We start from the raw sequence: 10000 nt of genomic DNA, 5'->3' as shown, positions 1-10000 counted from the left end.
CAACGTATAGGATCTAGAGAGAGGAGAGAGAAACACAACGTATAGGATCTAGAGAGAGGAGAGACACAACGTATAGGATCTAGAGAGAGGAGAGAGAAACACAACGTATAGGATCTAGAGAGAGGAGAGAGAAACACAACGTATAGGATCTAGAGAGAGGAGAGAGAAACACAACGTATAGGATCTAGAGAGAGGAGAGAGAAACACAACGTATAGGATCTAGAGAGAGGAGAGAAACACAACGTATAGGATCTAGAGAGAGGAGAGAGAAACACAACGTATAGGATCTAGAGAGAGGAGAGAAACACAACGTATAGGATCTAGAGAGAGGAGAGAAACACAACGTATAGGATCTAGAGAGAGGAGAGAGAAACACAACGTATAGGATCTAGAGAGAGGAGAGAGACACACAACGTATAGGATCTAGAGAGAGGAGAGAAACACAACGTATAGGATCTAGAGAGAGGAGAGAGAAACACAACGTATAGGATCTAGAGAGAGGAGAGAAACACAACGTATAGGATCCAGAGAGAGGAGAGAAACACAACGTATAGGATCTAGAGAGAGGAGAGAGAAACACAACGTATAGGATCTAGAGAGAGGAGAGAAACACAACGTATAGGATCTAGAGAGAGGAGAGAAACACAACGTATAGGATCTAGAGAGAGGAGAGAGAAACACAACGTATAGGATCTAGAGAGAGGAGAGAGAAACACAACGTATAGGATCTAGAGAGAGGAGAGAGAAACACAACGTATAGGATCTAGAGAGAGGAGAGAGAAACACAACGTATAGGATCTAGAGAGAGGAGAGAGAAAGACAACGTATAGGATCTAGAGAGAGGAGAGAAACACAACGTATAGGATCTAGAGAGAGGAGAGAAACAACGTATAGGATCTAGAGAGAGGAGAGAGAAACACAACGTATAGGATCTAGAGAGAGGAGAGAGAAACACAACGTATAGGATCTAGAGAGAGGAGAGAGACACACAACGTATAGGATCTAGAGAGAGGAGAGAGAAACACAACGTATAGGATCTAGAGAGAGGAGAGAGAAACACAACGTATAGGATCTAGAGAGAGGAGAGAGAAACACAACGTATAGGATCTAGAGAGAGGAGAGAAACACAACGTATAGGATCTAGAGAGAGGAGAGAAACACAACGTATAGGATCTAGAGAGAGGAGAGAACAACGTATAGGATCTAGAGAAAGGAGAGAGAAACACAACGTATAGGATCTAGAGAGAGGAGAGAGAAAACACAACGTATAGGATCTAGAGAGAGGAGAGAGACACACAACGTATAGGATCTAGAGAGAGGAGAGAGAAACACAACGTATAGGATCTAGAGAGAGGAGAGAGACACACAACGTATAGGATCTAGAGAGAGGAGAGAGAAACACAACGTATAGGATCTAGAGAGAGGAGAGAGAAAACACAACGTATAGGATCTAGAGAGAGGGGAGAGAAACACAACGTATAGGATCTAGAGAGGCCAGAGAGAAACACAACGTATAGGATCTAGAGAGAGGAGAGAAACACAACGTATAGGATCCTAGAGAGAGAGAGAGAGACACAACGTACTAGGATCTAGAGAGAGGAGAGAGAAACACAACATATAGGATCTAGAGAGAGGAAGAGAAACACAACGTATAGGATCTAGAGAGAGGAGAGAGAAACACAACATATAGGATCTAGAGAGAGGAGAGAGAAACACAACGTATAGGATCTAGAGAGAGGGGAGAAACACAACGTATAGGATCTAGAGAGAGGAGAGAGAAACACAACGTATAGGATCTAGAGAGAGGAGAGAAACACAACGTATAGGATCTAGAGAGAGGAGAGAGAAACACAACGTATAGGATCTAGAGAGGAGATGAGAAAACACAACATATAGGATCTAGAGAGAGGGAGAGAGACACACAACGTATAGGATCTAGAGAGAGGAGAGAGAAACACAACGTATAGGATCTAGAGAGGGGAGAGAGACACACAACGTATAGGATCTAGAGAGAGGAGAGAGAAACACAACGTATAGGATCTAGAGAGAGGAGAGAGAAACACAACGTATAGGATCTAGAGAGAGGAGAGAGAAACACAACGTATAGGATCTAGAGAGGAGAGAGAAACACAACATATAGGATCTAGAGAGAGGAGAGAGACACACAACGTATAGGATCTAGAGAGAGGAGAGAGAAACACAACGTATAGGATCTAGAGAGGGGAGAGAGACACACAACGTATAGGATCTAGAGAGAGGAGAGAGAAACACAACGTATAGGATCTAGAGAGAGGAGAGAAACACAACGTATAGGATCTAGAGAGAGGAGAGAAACACAACGTATAGGATCTAGAGAGAGGAGAGAGAAACACAACGTATAGGATCTAGAGAGAGGAGAGAGAAACACAACGTATAGGATCTAGAGAGAGGAGAGAGAAACACAACGTATAGGATCTAGAGAGAGGAGAGAGACACACAACGTATAGGATCTAGGGAGAGGAGAGAGAGACACACAACGTTATAGGATCTAGAGAGAGGAGAGAGACACACAACGTATAGGATCTAGAGAGAGGAGAGAGAAACACAACGTATAGGATCTAGAGAGAGGAGAGAAACACAACGTATAGGATCTAGAGAGAGGAGAGAGAAACACAACGTATAGGATCTAGAGAGAGGAGAGAGAAACACAACGTATAGGATCTAGAGAGAGGAGAGAGAGAAACACAACGTATAGGATCTAGAGAGAGGAGAGTAACACAACGTATAGGATCTAGAGAGAGGAGAGAGAAACACAACGTATAGGATCTAGAGAGAGGAGAGAGACACACAACTTATAGGATCTAGAGAGAGGAGAGAGACACACAACGTATAGGATCTAGAGAGAGGAGAGAGAAACACAACGTATAGGATCTAGAGAGAGGAGAGAGAAACACAACGTATAGGATCTAGAGAGAGGAGAGAGAAACACAACGTATAGGATCTAGAGAGAGGAGAGAGAAACACAACGTATAGGATCTAGAGAGAGGAGAGAGAGAAACACAACGTATAGGATCTAGAGAGAGGAGAGAAACACAACGTATAGGATCTAGAGAGAGGAGAGAAACACAACGTATAGGATCTAGAGAGAGGAGAGAGAAACACAACGTATAGGATCTAGAGAGAGGAGAGAGAAACACAACGTATAGGATCTAGAGAAAGGAGAGAGAGAAACACAACGTATAGGATCTAGAGAGAGGAGAGAGAAACACAACGTATAGGATCTAGAGAGAGGAGAGAAACACAACGTATAGGATCTAGAGAGAGGAGAGAAACACAACATATTAGGATCTAGAGAGAGGAGAGAGAAACACAACGTATAGGATCTAGAGAGAGGAGAGAGAAACACAACGTATAGGATCTAGAGAGGAGAGAGAAACACAACGTATAGGATCTAGAGAGAGGATGAGAGAAACACAACGTATAGGATCTAGAGAGAGGAGAGAGAACACAACGTATAGGATCTAGAGAGAGGAGAGAGAAACACAACGTATAGGATCTAGAGAGAGGAGAGAAACACAACGTATAGGATCTAGAGAGGAGAGAGAAACACAACGTATAGGATTCTAGAGAGAGGAGAGAAACACAACGTATAGGATTAGAGGAGAGGAGAGAAACACAACGTATAGGATCTAGAGAGAGGACGAGAGAAACACAACGTATAGGATCTAGAGAGAGGAGAGAGACACACAACGTATAGGATCTAGAGAGAGAGAGAACACAACGTATAGGATCTAGAGAGAGGAGAGAGACACACAACGTATAGGATCTAGAGAGAGGAGAGAGAAACACAACGTATAGGATCTAGAGAGAGGAGAGAAACACAACGTATAGGATCTAGAGAGAGAGAGAGAGAAACACAACGTATAGGATCTAGAGAGAGGAGAGAAACACAACGTATAGGATCTAGAGAGAGGAAGAGAACACAACGTATAGGATCTAGAGAGAGGAGAGAAACACAACGTATAGGATCTAGAGAGGAGGAGGAGAAACACAACGTATAGGATCTAGAGAGAGGAGAGAGAAACACAACGTATAGGATCTAGAGAGAGGAGAGAAACCAACGTATAGGATCTAGAGAGAGGAGAGAGAAACACAAAGTATAGGATCTAGAGAGAGGAGAGAGGAAACACAACGTATAGGATCTAGAGAGAGGAGAGAGAAACACAACGTATAGGATCTAGAGAGAGGAGAGAGAAACACAACGTATAGGATCTAGAGAGAGGAGAGAGAAACACAACGTATAGGATCTAGAGAGAGGAGAGAGAAACACAACGTATAGGATCTAGAGAGAGAGAGAGAAACACAACGTATAGGATCTAGAGAGAGGAGAGAAACACAACGTATAGGATCTAGAGAGGAGGAGAGAAACACAACGTATAGGATCTAGAGAGAGGAGAGAAACACAACGTTATAGGATCTAGAGAGAGGAGAGAGAAACACAACGTATAGGATCTAGAGAGAGGAGAGAGAAACACAACGTATAGGATCTAGAGAGAGGAGAGAGAAACACAACGTATAGGATCTAGAGAGAGGAGAGAGAAACACAACGTATAGGATCTAGAGAGAGGAGAGAGAAACACAACGTATAGGATCTAGAGAGAGGAGAGAGAAACACAACGTATAGGATCTAGAGAGAGGAGAGAGAAACACAACGTATAGGATCTAGAGAGAGGAGAGAAACACAACGTATAGGATCTAGAGAGAGGAGAGAGAACACAACGTATAGGATCTAGAGAGAGGGAGAGAAACACAACGTATAGGATCTAGAGAGAGGAGAGAGAACACAACGTATAGGATCTAGAGAGAGGAGAGAAACACAACGTATAGGATCTAGAGAGAGGGAGAGAGAAACACAACGTATAGGATCTAGAGAGAGGAGAGAAACACAACGTTATAGGATCTAGAGAGAGGAGAGAGAAACACAACGTATAGGATCTAGAGAGAGGAGAGAAACACAACGTATAGGATCTAGAGAGAGGAGAGAAACAACGTATAGGATCTAGAGAGAGGAGAGAAACACAACGTATAGGGATCTAGAGAGAGGAGAGAAACACAACGTATAGGATCTAGAGAGAGGAGAGAAACACAACCGTATAGGATCTAGAGAGAGGAGAGAAACACAACGTATAGGATCTAGAGAGAGGAGAGAGAAACACAACGTATAGGATCTAGAGGAGAGAGGAACACAACGTATAGGATCTAGAGAGAGGAGAGAGAAACACAACGTATAGGATCTAGAGAGAGGAGAGAGACACACAACGTATAGGATCTAGAGAGAGGAGAGAGAACACAACGTATAGGATCTAGAGAGAGGAGAGAGAAACACAACGTATAGGATCTAGAGAGAGGAGAGAGAAACACAACGTATAGGATCTAGAGAGAGGAAGAGAGAACACAACGTATAGGATCTAGAGAGGAGGAGAGAAACACAACGTATAGGATCTAGAGAGAGGAGAGAAACACAACGTATAGGATCTAGAGAGAGAGAGAGAAACACAACGTATAGGATCTAGAGAGAGGAGAGAGAAACACAACGTATAGGATCTAGAGAGAGGAGAGAGAAACACAACGTATAGGATCTAGAGAGAGAAGAGAGAAACACAACGTATAGGATCTAGAGAGAGGAGAGAGAAACACAACGTATAGGATCTAGAGAGAGTGAGAGAGAAACTCAACGTATAGGGATCTAGAGAGAGGAGAGAGAAACACAACGTATAGGATCTAGAGAGAGGAGAGAAACACAACGTTAGGATCTAGAGAGAGGAGAGAAACACAACGTAATAGGATCTAGAGAGAGGAGAGAGAAACCCAACGTATAGGATCTAGAGAGAGGAGAGAGAAACACAACGTATAGGATCTAGAGAGGAGAGAGAAACACAACGTATAGGATCTAGAGAGAGGAGAGAGACACACACGTATAGGATCTATAGAGGAGGAGAGAGAAACACAACGTATAGGATCTAGAGAGAGGAGAGAGAAACACAACGTATAGGATCTAGAGAGAGGAGAGAGAAACACAACGTATAGGATCTAGAGAGAGGAGAGAGAACACAACGTATAGGATCTAGAGAGAGGAGAGAAACACACGTATAGGATCTAGAGAGAGGAGAGAGAAACACAACGTATAGGATCTAGAGAGAGGAGAGAGAACACAACGTATAGGATCTAGAGAGAGGAGAGAAACACAACGTATAGGATCTAGAGAGAGGAGAGAAACACAACGTATAGGATCTAGAGAGAGGAGAGAGACACACAACGTATAGGATCTAGAGAGAGGAGAGAGAAACACAACGTATAGGATCTAGAGAGAAGGAGAGAGGAAACACAACGTATAGGATCTAGAGAGAGAGAGAGAAACACAACGTATAGGATCTAGAGAGAGGAGAAGAACCCAACGTATAGGATAATAGAGGAGGAGAGAAACACAACGTATAGGATCTAGAGAGAGGAGAGAAACACAACGTATAGGATCTAGAGAGAGGAGAGAAACACAACGTATAGGATCTAGAGAGAGGAGAGAGAAACACAACGTATAGGATCTAGAGAGAGAGAGAGAAACACAACGTATAGGATCTAGAGAGAGGAGAGAGACACACCAACGTATAGGATCTAGAGAGAGGAGGAGAGACACACAACGTATAGGATCTAGAGAGAGGAGAGAGAAACACAACGTATAGGATCTAGAGAGAGGAGAGAAACCAACGTATAGGATCTAGAGAGAGGACAGAGAGAAAACACAACGTATAGGATCTAGAGAGAGGAGAGAGAAACACAACGTATAGGATCTAGAGATGAGGAGAGAGAAACACAACGTATAGGATCTAGAGAGAGGAGAGAAACACAACGTATAGGATCTAGAGAGAGGAGAGAAACACAACGTATAGGATCTAGAGAGAGGAGAGAGAAACACAACGTATAGGATCTAGAGAGAGGAGAGAGAAACACAACGTATTATAGGATCTAGAGAGAGGAGAGAGACACACAACGTATAGGATCTAGAGAGAGGAGAGAGACACACAACGTATAGGATCTAGAGAGAGGAGAGAGACACACAACGTATAGGATCTAGAGAGAGGAGAGAGAAACACAACGTATAGGATCTAGAGAGAGGAGAGAAACACAACGTATAGGATCTAGAGAGAGGAGAGAGAAACACAACGTATAGGATCTAGAGAGAGGAGAGAAACACAACGTATAGGATCTAGAGAGAGGAGAGAGAGAAACACAAACGTATAGGATCTAGAGAGAGGAGAGAAACACAACGTATAGGATCTAGAGAGAGAGAGAGAAACACAACGTATAGGATCTAGAGAGAGGAGAGAAAACAACGTATAGGATCTAGAGAGAGGGAGAGAGAAACACAACGATAGATCTAGAGAGAGGAGAGAGAACACAACGGTATAGCGATCTAGAGAGAGGGGAGATAAACACAACGTATAGGATCTAGAGAGCGGAGAGAGAAACAACGTATAGGATCTAGAGAGAGGAGAGAGAAACACAACGTATAGGATCTAGAGAGAGGAGAGAGAAACACAACGTATAGGATCTAGAGAGAGGAGAGAGAAACACAACGTATAGGATCTAGAGAGAGGAGAGAGAAACACAACGTATAGGATCTAGAGAGAGGAGAGAGAACACAACGTATAGGATCTAGAGAGAGGAGAGAAACACAACGTATAGGATCTAGAGAGAGGAGAGAGAAACACAACGTATAGGATCTAGAGAGAGGAGAGAGAAACACAACGTATAGGATCTAGAGAGAGGAGAGAGAAACACAACGTATAGGATCTAGAGAGAGGAGAGAGAAACACAACGTATAGGATCTAGAGAGAGGAGAGAGAAACACAACGTATAGGATCTAGAGAGAGGAGAGAGAAACACAACGTATAGGATCTAGAGAGAGGAGAGAGAAACACAACGTATAGGATCTAGAGAGAGGAGAGAGAAACACAACGTATAGGATCTAGAGAGAGGAGAGAGAAACACAACGTATAGGATCTAGAGAGAGGAGAGAAACACAACGTATAGGATCTAGAGAGAGGAGAGAGAGACACAACGTATAGGATCTAGAGAGAGGAGAGAGAAACACAACGTATAGGATCTAGAGAGAGGAGAGAGAAACACAACGTATAGGATCTAGAGAGAGGAGAGAGAAACACAACGTATAGGATCTAGAGAGAGGAGAGAAACACAACGTATAGGATCTAGAGAGAGGAGAGAGAAACACAACGTATAGGATCTAGAGAGAGGAGAGAGGAGAGAGAAACACAACGTATAGGATCTAGAGAGAGGAGAGAGAAACACAACGTATAGGATCTAGAGAGAGGAGAGAGAACACAACGTATAGGATCTAGAGAGAGGAGAGAGAAACACAACGTATAGGATCTAGAGAGAGGAGAGAGAAACACAACGTATAGGATCTAGAGAGAGGAGAGAGAAACACAACGTATAGGATCTAGAGAGAGGAGAGAGAAACACAACGTATAGGATCTAGAGAGAGGAGAGAGAAACACAACGTATAGGATCTAGAGAGAGGAGAGAGAAACACAACGTATAGGATCTAGAGAGAGGAGAGAGAAACACAACGTATAGGATCTAGAGAGAGGAGAGAGAAACACAACGTATAGGATCTAGAGAGAGGAGAGAGAAACACAACGTATAGGATCTAGAGAGAGGAGAGAGAAACACAACGTATAGGATCTAGAGAGAGGAGAGAGAAACACAACGTATAGGATCTAGAGAGAGGAGAGAAACACAACGTATAGGATCTAGAGAGAGGAGAGAGAAACACAACGTATAGGATCTAGAGAGAGGAGAGAGAAACACAACGTATAGGATCTAGAGAGAGGAGAGAGAAACACAACGTATAGGATCTAGAGAGAGGAGAGAGAAACACAACGTATAGGATCTAGAGAGAGGAGAGAGAAACACAACGTATAGGATCTAGAGAGAGGAGAGAGAAACACAACGTATAGGATCTAGAGAGAGGAGAGAGAAACACAACGTATAGGATCTAGAGAGAGGAGAGAGAAACACAACGTATAGGATCTAGAGAGAGGAGAGAGAAACACAACGTATAGGATCTAGAGAGAGGAGAGAGAAACACAACGTATAGGATCTAGAGAGAGGAGAGAGAAACACAACGTATAGGATCTAGAGAGAGGAGAGAGAAACACAACGTATAGGATCTAGAGAGAGGAGAGAGAAACACAACGTATAGGATCTAGAGAGAGGAGAGAGACACACAACGTATAGGATCTAGAGAGAGGAGAGAGAAACACAACGTATAGGATCTAGAGAGAGGAGAGAGAACACAACGTATAGGATCTAGAGAGAGGAGAGAGAAACACAACGTATAGGATCTAGAGAGAGGAGAGAGAAACACAACGTATAGGATCTAGAGAGAGGAGAGAGAAACACAACGTATAGGATCTAGAGAGAGGAGAGAGAAACACAACGTATAGGATCTAGAGAGAGGAGAGAGAAACACAACGTATAGGATCTAGAGAGAGGAGAGAGAAACACAACGTATAGGATCTAGAGAGAGGAGAGAGAAACACAACGTATAGGATCTAGAGAGAGGAGAGAGAAACACAACGTATAGGATCTAGAGAGAGGAGAGAGAAACACAACGTATAGGATCTAGAGAGAGGAGAGAGAAACACAACGTATAGGATCTAGAGAGAGGAGAGAGAAACACAACGTATAGGATCTAGAGAGAGGAGAGAGAAACACAACGTATAGGATCTAGAGAGAGGAGAGAAACACAACGTATAGGATCTAGAGAGAGGAGAGAAACACAACGTATAGGATCTAGAGAGAGGAGAGAGAAACACAACGTATAGGATCTAGAGAGAGGAGAGAGACACACAACGTATAGGATCTAGAGAGAGGAGAGAAACACAACGTATAGGATCTAGAGAGAGGAGAGAAACACAACGTATAGGATCTAGAGAGAGGA

Source organism: Coregonus lavaretus (assembly GCF_964263955.1).
Source record: "Coregonus lavaretus genome assembly, contig: HAP1_SCAFFOLD_4961, whole genome shotgun sequence".
Classification (NCBI taxonomy): Eukaryota; Metazoa; Chordata; class Actinopteri; order Salmoniformes; family Salmonidae; genus Coregonus; species Coregonus lavaretus.
This window is presented reverse-complemented; position numbering follows the sequence as displayed.